Source organism: Capricornis sumatraensis, chromosome 20, assembly GCF_032405125.1.
Source record: "Capricornis sumatraensis isolate serow.1 chromosome 20, serow.2, whole genome shotgun sequence".
Taxonomy (NCBI): Eukaryota; Metazoa; Chordata; class Mammalia; order Artiodactyla; family Bovidae; genus Capricornis; species Capricornis sumatraensis.
The window spans coordinates 29,490,328-29,503,113 of NC_091088.1; positions in this window are offsets into that span (position 1 = coordinate 29,490,328).

Consider the following 12,786-nt stretch of genomic DNA (forward strand, 5'->3'; position numbering starts at 1 on the left):
GTAGCCAGGTGCGTACTGAATATTTGGCTCTCATTCAAGTAGCATCTCTCAGGAACAATTGTCACATGGCAGGATCTCCCGGGCCTCAGGTAGAGGAATCAGCCTGGGAGGACGCTTGCACGGATGGGGAAACTCTCCTGTGCTTACCAAAACGCCTATCTCTGAGGCAGCCTTTAGCCCTCCAGAGGCACAAGGAGGAAATAGACCCTTCCAAAGGTGCACCCAACCTCAGCCTTCAGCTGAAGAATGAAACATTAACTTGTTTATGTCTAGAGTTGCAAAACTGCAACATAGCTTCTAGGCTCTTCTTTATTAAAAGCTTAAGATACCTTTAGACCGTGAATGCCTGCTTGCACTGTCTGTTTCTCTGAGTTCAAGGTTCCCGTTTTCTTTATCTGCTGATCTTTTCCTTTGTGTCTTAGGTTGTGAGTCTGTACCATCTCTTGCACATATTCACTGATTTGGGGCCATTTTGGGTCCGGTTTCTGAATCCAGCCTGGGGCTTTTATTCAACTGCCTTTCAGAATTTATGGGTCTTCAGCAGATAATCTGGCCATAATTTAACATTTGTGTTTTTTCAACTCTGTTTCAAACATTCTTCTTTTATGGGGTTATGCAGCCCTAAAGGGACACAGGAATGGGAAGACATGCTTGGGTTTGTTCTGCCTTTGTTTGAGCCTGTTGCTGAGAAATAGTGTATATTTTGTTCATCATCTTATCTTTCCAGCTTTTGATCGATAGCAGAGTGTGTTTTTTATATCAGAACTAATCAAATTTATTCAACAGATTACACATTCCTTTTACCATTATGACATCGTACGAACAGATAATCCGCACACACACACACACACAAAGCCTTGGATTTCTTAAAAGTGAATTTAATTATAAGTAGTCATGTGTGCTGGAGAATTATAATTATGAAAAGTCATGTTCTGTAAGTCTGAAATGACAGATTATATTTCAAAGGCTTATTGCAGAGGAATTAAAGGACCCAATTTATTAGTTGTAAATGTACGATTATTGCAGCTTTGCTTTAAAAAAAAAACCCATGCGCGCACACACGATCACAGTATATTCTAGCCGGATTTGCTACGTCTAATCCTTTCGACAAGAATTGTATTTGGCACCAAAAGCTGCCACTCGGTTAATTTGTTTGTGAGACAGAGGCAACTAATCTACATCTTCTGATCCCTGAATGGCAATAATTTCCAGGACTTGGTGGGCATATTCTGCTTCCCTCATTCCCATTCTTGCAAAGTGATTAAGAAGTTGATGGAGTTCAAAGAACAGAAATAATGTTGTCAGAGAAGAAATGGAGACGGTCTTGTGGATGTTGGTGGGAATGGTGGGGCAGGAGGTACAAAGTCTTCAAAGAACTTGGGACTGGACCACATTTGTTTCTGCAACATTTTTGGGATGTCTACTATATTCCAGATACCATACTGAGTATCTTCTGTGTGTTATCTCAATAAAGACTCAGAAAACCCCCCTGAGGTTGCAGCACTGTAAATTTGTCTTACTGGTAGGGAAACTCAGGCTTGGAGCGATCACCAAGTAACTGATACCCAAGTAACTGAGTTCCTGAGCAATGGAGCCAGGACTTGACCAGGGGTCTGTCTGGCCCCCAAGCCTGTGTGATCACCCCAGGGTCCCCATTTCTCTCCCATGTGGGACTTAGAGGCTCACTGGAGAGAAAGAGTGGAGGGCAGTGGACGTGGCCCAGTGGCAGTAAGCAGAGGTGGGCGGGCTGTGTTTATAGCACTCTCCATGACACAGGAAGGGAAGAGAAATTAATCGTGTGGGTTGGGAAGGCGTTGGGGAGGGGGTGGTTTGGAGAGGCTCAAAAGAATCAATGCCAGCCACAACATTGAGCCAGACCCTGGAGGACAAGGTGGGTTGCTTCAGGCAGAGGAAAAGCATTCCCAGCAGGAGGAGCAGCTTCTAGAGAAGACAGGTTCTGAGGTGCACAAATTAAGTATCTTGTGTTTGCAAACACTCGTGTGATGAGGGCTTTAAACGGGAGCAGGGGAGTGGAGTTAGGGGCAGGAAGTAGGCTTGGATAGGCACCAGGAAGAGGCTTTAATGCTCAGCTATGAACCTCCCTGATGGCTCAGCAGTAAAGAACCCGCCTGCCAATGCAGGAGATGCAAGTTCGATCCCTGAGCCAGGAAGATCCCCTGGAATAGGAAATGGCAACCTACTCCTCTATTCTTGCCTGGGAAATCCCATGAACAGAGGAGCCTAGTGGGCTATGGTCCATGAGGTTGAAAAGAGTCAGTCATGGCTGAGCAACTAAACAACAAGGCTCAGAAAGGAGACAGCCTCCCTTAGCCCCACTCTGCACGGCTGGGGCTGATGTGCTTGGAATAGAAATATTCCTTCAGGAGGCGGGCCACTGCCCACAGGTGTACTTTGGAAACTCCCAGTCCTTCTCCCGTCTTCCTGAGATCCCTTCTAGTGGCCTGCCATCCTGCACTTAGTCCCTCTTGAATTCTGTGACAATGAGCTTCCACTGGGTGAAGAAGTGGGCAGGAGCCTCCTTGTCAACCCCTCAGTGCTGGTCACTGAGCGGGGAGGGCCAATGACCCCCTGAGTTTGATGAGAGTGCAGACGGGACATGGAGAAAGTTCCAGACTTGGAGCCTGGTTTGGGCATCACGGCTGGGACCCCAGGCGGCGATGGGAGTTTCAGGTCTCTGGGCTTTACAGCTGGGAGGCAGCAGTCGAAAGCCAAGCTGTGGATTTTCCTCTTTGACGGTTTCACCGACCTGAGGGGGAAGGATGAGGTGGTACTTTCAGGACAGGGGATTGACTGGGTTCTTAGAAAAACAATAGCCAAGAGCTTACAGCTGGAGCAGGAGGATTGGGGTCACCAGCTGGCTGTTTGATACAGAGACTGGTTCCTGATGCTTTGAATTCAAGGGCAGGAGGCACTCTGAGGCCTCAGCTAAGCCTGGGGCTCCCCGGTCCCTGCCCGAGCCCCCTCCCTGCGTCCTACAATATGTAGGGTGTTCTGATTGTCCATTTCTCCTTTGTCCTCACTTGACTTAATTCTTTCCCACTGGCAAGTGGCTGGGATAAAGCCTTCCAGGCATCTATCTGAGCCATGGAGGGACCTTATGGGGGTGCACAGGGAGCAGACAAGTGCTAAGCTAGTGGCTTTCTGTTCCTTGCCTGGGGGCAGTTGCTTGCTAATTATAGAGAGGGGTAGAGGCCTGGCTTGGGTGGGAAAGGAAGATATTCTGGACAAGGTACAGGCAGGTGAAAGGTCATCCTTGCAAGTAAAAAGGCACCTACACAGAACCAAGAGATCTTGGGAGGGCAGTGCCAGAAGAATCCATGAGTTCCCATTGTCCTTAGAACACTATCCAACTCCTTAGCCTGACCAAATAGCGCGATCTGGCCCCAACTTCCACTTCCTTTATTCCTACACTGCATCACTAGGGTTACCGGGTGCAAGCAAAAGAAATCAACTCTGGCTAACTTAAAACAAAGTGAATATGTTAGTTGCTCAGTCGTGTCTGACTCATTGCAACCCCAAGGAACCTGCCAGGCTCCCCTGTCCATGGACTTCTCCAGGCAAGAATACTGGTGTGGGTAGTCATTCCCTTCTCCACGGGATCTTCCCAATCCAGGGATCGAACCCGGGTCTCTCACATTGTGGGCAGATTCTTTAGGGTCTATGAACCACCAGGGAAGCCCAACTTAAATTAATGGGTATTAACTGGAATGATAACCCCGGCATGGAGGCAAAAGTTAGACAGCTAGGGCAGGTGCCAGGATGGGACGCCAGGTCCGTGGGACCCCAGAACTGGCATGCTTGGGCTCCCAGTGTTCTGTATATACTCATTTTGCTCATGATTTTCTGGAGGTCCCATTGGCTAACCCCAGATCACAAGCCCACCCTGGCAGGGTACCCAGAGGAAGGTCCTGGCCCATAAAGGCACCAAGAACCCACATGGCTTCTGAAGAGGGAAGGCAGGATCTTCTGTCTTCTCAGCAAAACAGAAGTTCCCCAGCAGCACTATCTTTGTGGACGGAGAGAAGTGCCCCCCAAGGAAGGAGGGCAGATGCTTGGGGACCAAACCCACAAATGTCCTGCATGTCCTTCCCACACTCTGCTCCAGTCGCAGTGGCCCTTTTGTTCTACAAATACAATAAGCCTGCTCCCACCACAGGGCCTTTGCACCTGCCATCCTCTCTGCCTGGAACACTCTACCTCTGGTTCTGCACATGTCTGGCTCCTTTACCTCCTTCAGGACCCAGATCTTGTATCAGCATCTCCGAAAAGCCCCTCCCTGACCACCCATTCTCAGGTTTCCCCATCAGATCATCTTGGTCCCAGCTTCACACGTCTTCCAACCACCAGACACGACCTCGATTATTAGTTTATTCATGTATCTACTTTCTATTGTCTATCTCCCTCCACTGGAAGGTACACACCATGAGAGCAATGACCGTAGTTAGTTACTGCTGTATATCCAGTGTCCAGCGCAGGGCTTTAATAAACATTTACCAGGGAAACAAACAAGTAGAGACAAAGAGATCCAAGCAGAGAAGGTGGCTTGGCCAAAGATGATCAGAGAGAAGACAGTGATGCCAGGGATGCAGAAGCCAAACCTTTCCTGCTCTGGGGCACCGGGTGGGCACTAGCTAAAAACACGGGCCCAGAGCAGATTGCCCAAGGCAACGCTTGCTAACTGTGCTAACTGTGCAAAGATCCTCTTTGCAAGGGGATCTCCTTCTGAGTAAAGGAATAACCATAACAATATATTCCCAGGAGCTTGTTGGTAGGATCAGATGTACTCATACATAGAAAGTGCTTAGGACAGAGACTAACAATATCATAATCCAGGTTTTACTATTCTAGATATTCTGTCCTTATTATTGATTGACAGATCAGCATCCAATCCCACCCTTATGGCAACCAAGATGAAGAACAGACAAGCAAGACAGTTATAGTAATGATCAGACAGAGAGACACACACCCTGCAGCTCACAGGACCAGAGGCCAGGAGATCCTGCCACGGCGCTCCAGCTCACCTGTGCAGCACCTTTCATGCAAAGTGCAGGTGACAATCCCGTGCTTTCTTCCTGCTCACCCATGGGCCCTACAGCTGGGAGGCGAGTTGTCTGCTGGCTCACTGGGTAGTCGTGGATAAGTGACTGCTACCTTCTGGACCTCGGGTTTCTCCCCCTCTAAACACAAAAATGAGATTCTCAGATGTGGAGTGGGTTGATGATTTTATTCCTGAACACGTGGGAGCAGGTACAAATACATCAGTAGACGTCCCTTTGCAGTCCTGCTTCTCAAATCCTCGAGTTTAGAATCACCTAGGAATCGTGCCTAAAATGCATGCTCTTAGCATGCACTCCACCCCCAAAATCTGCCTCATTCGTTCTACAATGGAGTCCTAGAACGTTTAACGAACCTCCTCAGGTGATTCTGGGGCTTCCCAGGGCTAGTGGTAAAGAATCTGCCTGCCAATGCAGGAGACATAACGAGACGCGGTTTCGATCCTTGGGTCGGGAAGATCTCCTGAAGGAGGGCATGGCAACCCATTCCAGTGTTCTTGCCGAGAGAATGCCACTGACAGAGGAGTCTGGCGGATTACAATCCATAACGTCAGATCGTAGAGCGTCGGACACGACCGAAGCCAGTTAGCACGCACGCACACACGCAGGTGATCTGAGGTTGAAGCTGAGTGTGATTGTACATTAAAGCCACTAGACGGAGCCACAAGCCCAGATAATGGTCTGACTCGTCGGGCTCCGCGCCTGTGGCTGCTTCACCAAAAACAGCCACCAGATGGCGCAGCCTGTCTGCAGAAGGAGCCGCTCCTCCGAACTGTGGGGTTGAGTGGAGGGTAACCTGGCCTTTACAACAGTGGCCTGAGGGGTACAGATATGCTTCCCTGCTGACCTGGGTTTTAGCCTCAAGAAGAAGCTCTGAGGCCAGGGGAGACCTAGTTCTATTTCAGGGTGATGGGCTTCCAACCCCTTGTTTCATCAGAAAACTCCATCTGCCAGTGGTCTTGGCACGAAATCACTGCAGATGGTGATTGCAGCCATGAAATTAAAAGACGATTACTCCTTGGAAGGAAAGTTATGACCAACCTAGACAGAATATTCTTGCCTGGAGAATCCCAGGGACAGGAGGGCCTGGTGGGCTGCCGTCTATGGGGTCGCACAGAGTTGGAGACGACTGAAGTGACTTAGCAGCAGCAGACAGCATATTAAAAAGCAGAGACATTACTTTGCCAACAAAGGTCTGCCTAGTCGAGGCCGTTTTTTCCAGTGGTCATGTATGGATGTGAGTTGGACTATAAAGAAAGCTGAGTGCAGAAGAACTAATGCTTCTGTTGGAGTGTTGGAGAAGACTCTTGAGAGTCCCTTGGACTGCAAGGAGATCCAACCAGTCCATCCTAAAGGAGATCAGTCCTGGGTGTTTATTGGAAGGACTGATGTTGAAGCTGAAACTCCAACATGTTGGCCACCTGATGCGGAGAGCTGACTCACTGGAAAAAACCCTGATGCTGGGGAAGATTGAGGGCAGGAGGAGAAGGGGACTACAGAGGATGAGATGGTTGGATGGCATCACCAACTCAATGGACATGGGTTTGGGTGGACTCCGGGAGTTGGTGATGGACAGGGAGGCCTGGCGTACTGCGGTTTATGGGGTCGCAAAGCGTCAGACATGACTGAGCAACTGAAATGAACTGAACTGAACTGAACTGAAAGGACTTGCATTCAGTAGGTGCTCAACAAAGACTGTTAATCAGATACACACACACACACACACCTACTTGATGAGCCCTGCAGGGAACACAATTATTATAGAAAGTGCTCGATTATTAAGTACCTATTCCATGCATGCCACACACTGTTAAGTGTTTCATAACACTTAACATACCCTCAACCCAGTCCTGAGAGATGACTGTTATGAATACTGGGCAAATAAAGAGAATGTGCCTCTCTGAGGTGAAGACACCTAGAGTCACACAGTAAGTCATAGTCGGAACTGGACTGTGGTTACAGGGCAAAGACTCTGAGTCAAGGACGGCTCCCTGGGGGTGAGCTCTACAAGTGCAGTCATGGAGTGAGGGCATTTGGAAAAGACCCCTGAGCAAGGGTGAAACCAGTGAGCTGAGGGTAGCAGAGGGCAGGGCAGGGTATGGCCACAGAGGTGCTGGGAGGGGTGGAAGATTGTGGGGTTGGTTGGACTGCTGAGCTGAGGGAGGAGCAGCTGCTGCAGGGGAAAGAATAATGGACTCAGGTTCCAGCCTTACACTTACATGCTGTGTGTCCTTGGTCAAGTTACTTACCTTCTCTGGGCTCACGTAGGCCCACTCACCAGCATGCATGCTAAGTTGCTTCAGTCATGTCCAACTGTTTGCAACCTGATAGACTGTAGCCCACCAGGTTCCTCTGTCTACGGCATTCTCCAGGCAAGAATACTGGAGTGGGTTTCCATGTCCTCCTCCAAGGGATTTTTCAGATTGGAGGGATTGAACCTGTGTTTCCTGCAGCTCCTGCATTACAAGTGGAATTCTTTACCACTGAGCCACCGGAGAAGCCCCTTTCCCCTCATATTCATAGCCTAGTCACGAGTTTAATGAGAGGACTAAGCACAGTGACCTCTGAGAAGGTGCTTGCCTCAGTTCTTGGATCATATTGAGCCCCTGCAGGTGGCTCATTTCCCTTCCCTTGTGTGACCCCGGCAAACCTTCCCACGTGCCACAGTTTCCGCATCTCTCCAAGGCATCTGTGTAGCATACTGGTTGACTGCAAGGGCTCTGGTGTCAGGGAGCCCCAGTGGGTATCCCAGTGCTGATACTAAGTGCAATGACCTTAGCAATGTCCATCTCTCTCTGCTTCATTTCCTCAACTATAAATCAGAGACGCTAAGCACACGACCTGTGTCAGAGGAGCACCATGAGAATTCAACATTCATAAAAGACCTGGCCCAGTGCCTAAGGCCCCTTTCCAGAGGTGACTTCCATTAAACTGAGAGGTATAATCAGAGCCTCTTTAGGACCCATCCAGATCTGACATGCTGGTTCATTGTTAGTTAACAGCGTCTTACTTCTTTTCTCTTTTTTTCCCCTTGACTACACCCGCCTCTCATCTGGGGTCCAGCGTGCCCAGGTAAGCCCCATAACCTCAGACTATGTGTTTCAACCTGGGCCTCCCCTTCCCCAGACCAGTGCGCCCTTCCACCCTATAGGATGGCCAGCTTGGAAAGGCGGCTGATGACAAATGAATGGACAGCTCAAATGCATAAACATCATTGCATTCACAGCAGAGGTCATCACTCAAGAGTTCTCTCTGCGACCTCTCTGATGGGGAATGGGGGTTGGGAGGCAGCCTGTCTGAACACATCCAATGACAGGTAGCTCACTTCCTGGTTTCCATCTACCTTCCCACCAAGACCTGTGCTTCTCAGAGCCATTCAAGCAGCGGCAGGCCCTTCCTCACGGATGCCCTGGAGCCCACGGGCAGGATCTGCATTCCCCCGTCTCTTCCACAGCGTGGTGTCTCCACAGGAGGATCTGACCCCCAGGAACTGAGGAAGGCAGGGTTCTCTGCCCGGCTTAGTGACAAACTGAAACTGTCACAGCCTCATCCACCGAACATGCTTACTCCTGTGGCTGCAGCCTGGCAGCAGAAGCACCTCAGTGGTGAGCCTTGTCCAGGAACCAGGTGGATTCACCTGCACACTTTTAGGTACAGTGATGGAACTGCTACCCAAATCGGATGAAGTCTAAAAGTGTTCATCAAGCAGAAAGACCAGGCGAGATGGTTTCAGGAAAAGCTGGATCCAGGGTCTCAGATACTGTTCCCTCATCCATCTTCTGCTCCTGCCTCCACTGTGAGACCAGTTTTACCCCTTGGATAGAAACCAGCAAGTGGCTCCTGTATCCTAAGGACTGGATGCTCCGACTGGCCAGGCCTGGGCCATGTGGGAGAAAGGTGTAGTTTCCCAAGGAGAACGCAGTGTACTGTTAACAGGAATGGAGAAAAGGGGTGGAGCAGGCACAAACAAGGGCTGTGCTAGTACTACATTCTATCCTGATGATCACAGCCAGTAGCCACATATCTGGACAAAAACAAACGTGGCAGTGCGGGGAGGAGGGAGTGGGCAGGGGTGCAACCTCAGGGCAGGCAGTGACCCAGGGGCTCAGAGATCCCATGTGGGTGTGATGGAGAGGAAATGGAGGACCGAAGGGCAAGATGGGGGTGACAGGGACGGAAGCCAATAGCCCACTTGTTCTTCCCAGCCTAGTCAGGGTCATTTTGCTGTCTGAAGGTTTTTGCGTCCACCCAACTAGTCCAGGCCAGGCAAAAGAGGGGTTCACCTGTCCTCTGTCTCCCTGAGGTCCCTTAGAGAAGCCACTGTCTCAGCCTAACCTATGGACAATTTAAGGCCTCATTCCTTTGAGTCACTCTTAGGAAGTCCTACCTGAAGTCTACCCTGAGTTTCTCCTGCTGCTGGTTACAAATTAACAACTCTGCCCTGAGCCTCTCCAAAAGCCATCTGTTCCCACCTGACCTCCACATGGCAGAAAAGGGAAGACCTAGGATGATGCCTGTGCCTTGACAGCACAAGAGAAGCCCCAGAGCTTTGAGTCATCCAAAATGACTCCTAGTTAACCCAGCTCAGAGTTCCTGAGTGCTCATTCTGGCCTTTCCTAATACTCCGGGGATCACTGCACCATTCCCACTTTTGCTTACTTAGCCTGCCCTGCCATCTCCTCACATCTAGTGAGAGTCATTAATTTATGAATTGAGTACCTCCTACGTGCAAAGGCTGTTTCGCTGTTCGAGTACTGTGGCCACAGCTGACATTTTAGTTCAGGAGTCAAAGATGAATCAACAAATGAAAATTAACAAGGTGGTTTCAAGATAGCTGTAGCTGCCAGGAAGGAAATAACACAAGGAGGTGGATCCTTTCCAGGCATGGTCAGTCGAGGAAGGCCTCCCAGGGGAGGCAACATTTGAGCTGAGATCTAATGGATGAGATTGGCGCAGGCCAAGAGGACAGGCATAATTCATCTGGGTCCTCCAGGGAATACGTTCTGGGATGGGGAGTCCAAGGAGTTTGGGAAGATAAGGCCAGAGAAGGAAAAAGAGTGGGGAAGCAGGATGGGCCAGAGAGTCTCAGCTTCCACGACAGCTCCTCCGAAAAGGTCAGGTGGCCCCAGACGGGAGCTCTGAAACCCAGGTACCCTGTGTGCTCGCGGACCCTCTGAGCCTTGACCGAATGAGAATGGCGTAGGCTCAAAAGCTGAGGCTGATTCCTGCTGCTGTAAGCGGTTAGCTCCGTGCACTCTTTGCCACTGAACAGCGTGTTCTTTCTTGAAAGATCTGCGGCCTCCACCAGGGGGTTGCCAATCTTTCAGGAACTGAGAGAAAGCCAGCGTGGCTGCAGATAAAGCAGGGGCAGGAGACGGCGGGCAGGCGGGTCAGCTTCCCGTTTGCTCCTCCAGGTGGCGCTCCATCTCCCGCCCCGGGCCCAGCTCCTCCCGCGCCTGGGGAGCCCAGCAAAGAAGATTAGGCAGGAGGACAAAGGAGGGTGTTTATTCCAGAATCCCTTCCCGGGATTTTTTTTCTTTTTTTTAGGGGAGGGTGTGGGGGGACTGCCCTTTCGTTGACGGCACCTGCTCTCCCGTAGTTGCACCATTCTGTCAACCTTCTGGGCCCGATTGATCCCAGTCTTGCTTCCGGCCCACTGCCCCCGTCTCCACACTCCACCCACACGCTTTGTATTTAATGCCTTCCTCACTAAGCTCTCCTTGAATTATCCTCCTCCGAGAGTGCCAACTGCTCCCTCCTGGGCTCCTGACTGTGTGGAGAGGACGTGGCCTGGAATGTGTAGACCTGGGCTGTGGTTGGGGAACCTCAAAGGGTTTCCCTGGGCCCAGGGAACGGCCACTATGCTCCTCTAGGACTGACTGTCGGCATACTCGTGTTTCTGCACGGCTGCTTCTCATGTCTCCGGGACCAGAGGCAGAGAAAAAATGAGGGAGGTCTGTGACCTCCGGTGGAGGATCTGACTTCTCAGCTAAGTCTTTCACTATCAGTCAGGAATCTCAGATTGCAAGTGACAGAAACTCAACCTACACAGGCTTCAGCAAAATAACAAACCACATGCAAATTTAGGAGTTGGGGGCAGTGGGGTAGGGTATATTGATTCACAAATGCAAAAGCTCAGGATACTCAGGCTTCAGGCACGGCTGGGTCCAGGAGTTCTGCGGATGCCACAGGCGCTCAGCATCACCGAATCTGCTCTCTTTGGGCATAGCTTCAGCCTTAGGAAGCCTCCATCCTTAAGAGCATCTCACTTTTGCATCACACCATTTATAACTGAAAGTGTAGCTGCATCCCAAGTACCTCCAGTGAAAGTCCTGGAATTAATTTTCATGGGCTCCAATGGACTCATAAGCCTCCCTCTGAATCATCACCTAACCAGTCATAGTTCACTTTTTAGCCAGGCCTGGGTCACATGGAGTCAGGAATCAGGAAGCAGGTCATATCCACTGAACCTCAGAGACCAAGAATTGGGGAGAGAAAGTTCCCCAAAGGAAAATGAAGCGGCGGGGCGGGGGGGTGGGGGTGGGGGGTTGGTGGCAGCTACCACAAGAAGCAAGAAGACAGGGTCTTAGGAAGGAATAAACAACATATGGCCACTACCTCCCCTGGGTCCAGTCTTCTTATGTTAAATATCCCACATCCTTGCTTTCCCTCTTCAGCGAAACAGACTTCATCTCAATGCTGCCATACTCCAGCACCCGAAACAGTGTTCATTAAAGTTTTCCTGAATAAATGAATGAATGGCAGAAATCGATGCCATATCCTGGTGTTACCTAATCGTTGTTGTTTAGTTGCTAAGTCATGTCTGACTCTTTGCAACTCCATAAACTGTAGCCCACCAGGCTCCTCTGCCCATGAGATTTCCCAGGCAAGAATACTGGAGTGGGTTGCCATTTCCCTCTTCAGGGGATCTTACTGACTTCAGGGATCAAACCTGCAGCTCCTGCATTGGTAGGCAGATTCTTTACAGCTGAGCCACTAGGGAAGCCTGTCACCTAACTGAGATCTGTATAAATTTCCCAATGCTTCTGTAACAAAGTAGCATAAACTGAGTGGTTTAAAACACCAGAAAGTGGGACTTCTCTGGTGGCCAGTGGCTAAGACTCTGTGCTTCAGTGCAGGGGGCCGGGGTCAATCCCTGGTCAGGGAACTAGATCCCACCTGCTGCAGCTCAGACCTGGCACAGCCAAATACTTAAAAAAACATTTTTTTAAACAGAAATTTACTCTACCATAATTCTAGATAATAGAATTATCTATTCTGTTAGAGGCTAGAAGTTCACAATCAGGGTGTTGTCAGAACCATGCCCTCTGCAAAGGCTCTAGAGAAAAATGTCTCCTCGCCCCTCACAACTTCTAGGGGCTCCTGTCAGTCCCTGGGATTCTTGGTCTTCCAGCTGTGTCATTTTAGATTGCACCTCCATGGTCACATGTGTGTTTCTGTGTGCAAATTTCTGCTAAGAACTCCAGTCATCGGATTATGACCCACCTTAATCCAGTATGACCCCATCTAAACTTGGCGATTTCTACAAAGACTCTTTCCAAGTCACGGTACATTTTCAGGTACGGGAGGTTAGGAGTAGAACACATCTTTTGGGGGGACACACAATTTTTTAAGGGCTTGTTTATTTATTTGGCTGTGCCTGTTCTTCGCACACAGGATTATCAATCTTCATTGCAGCTTGCACTCTCTT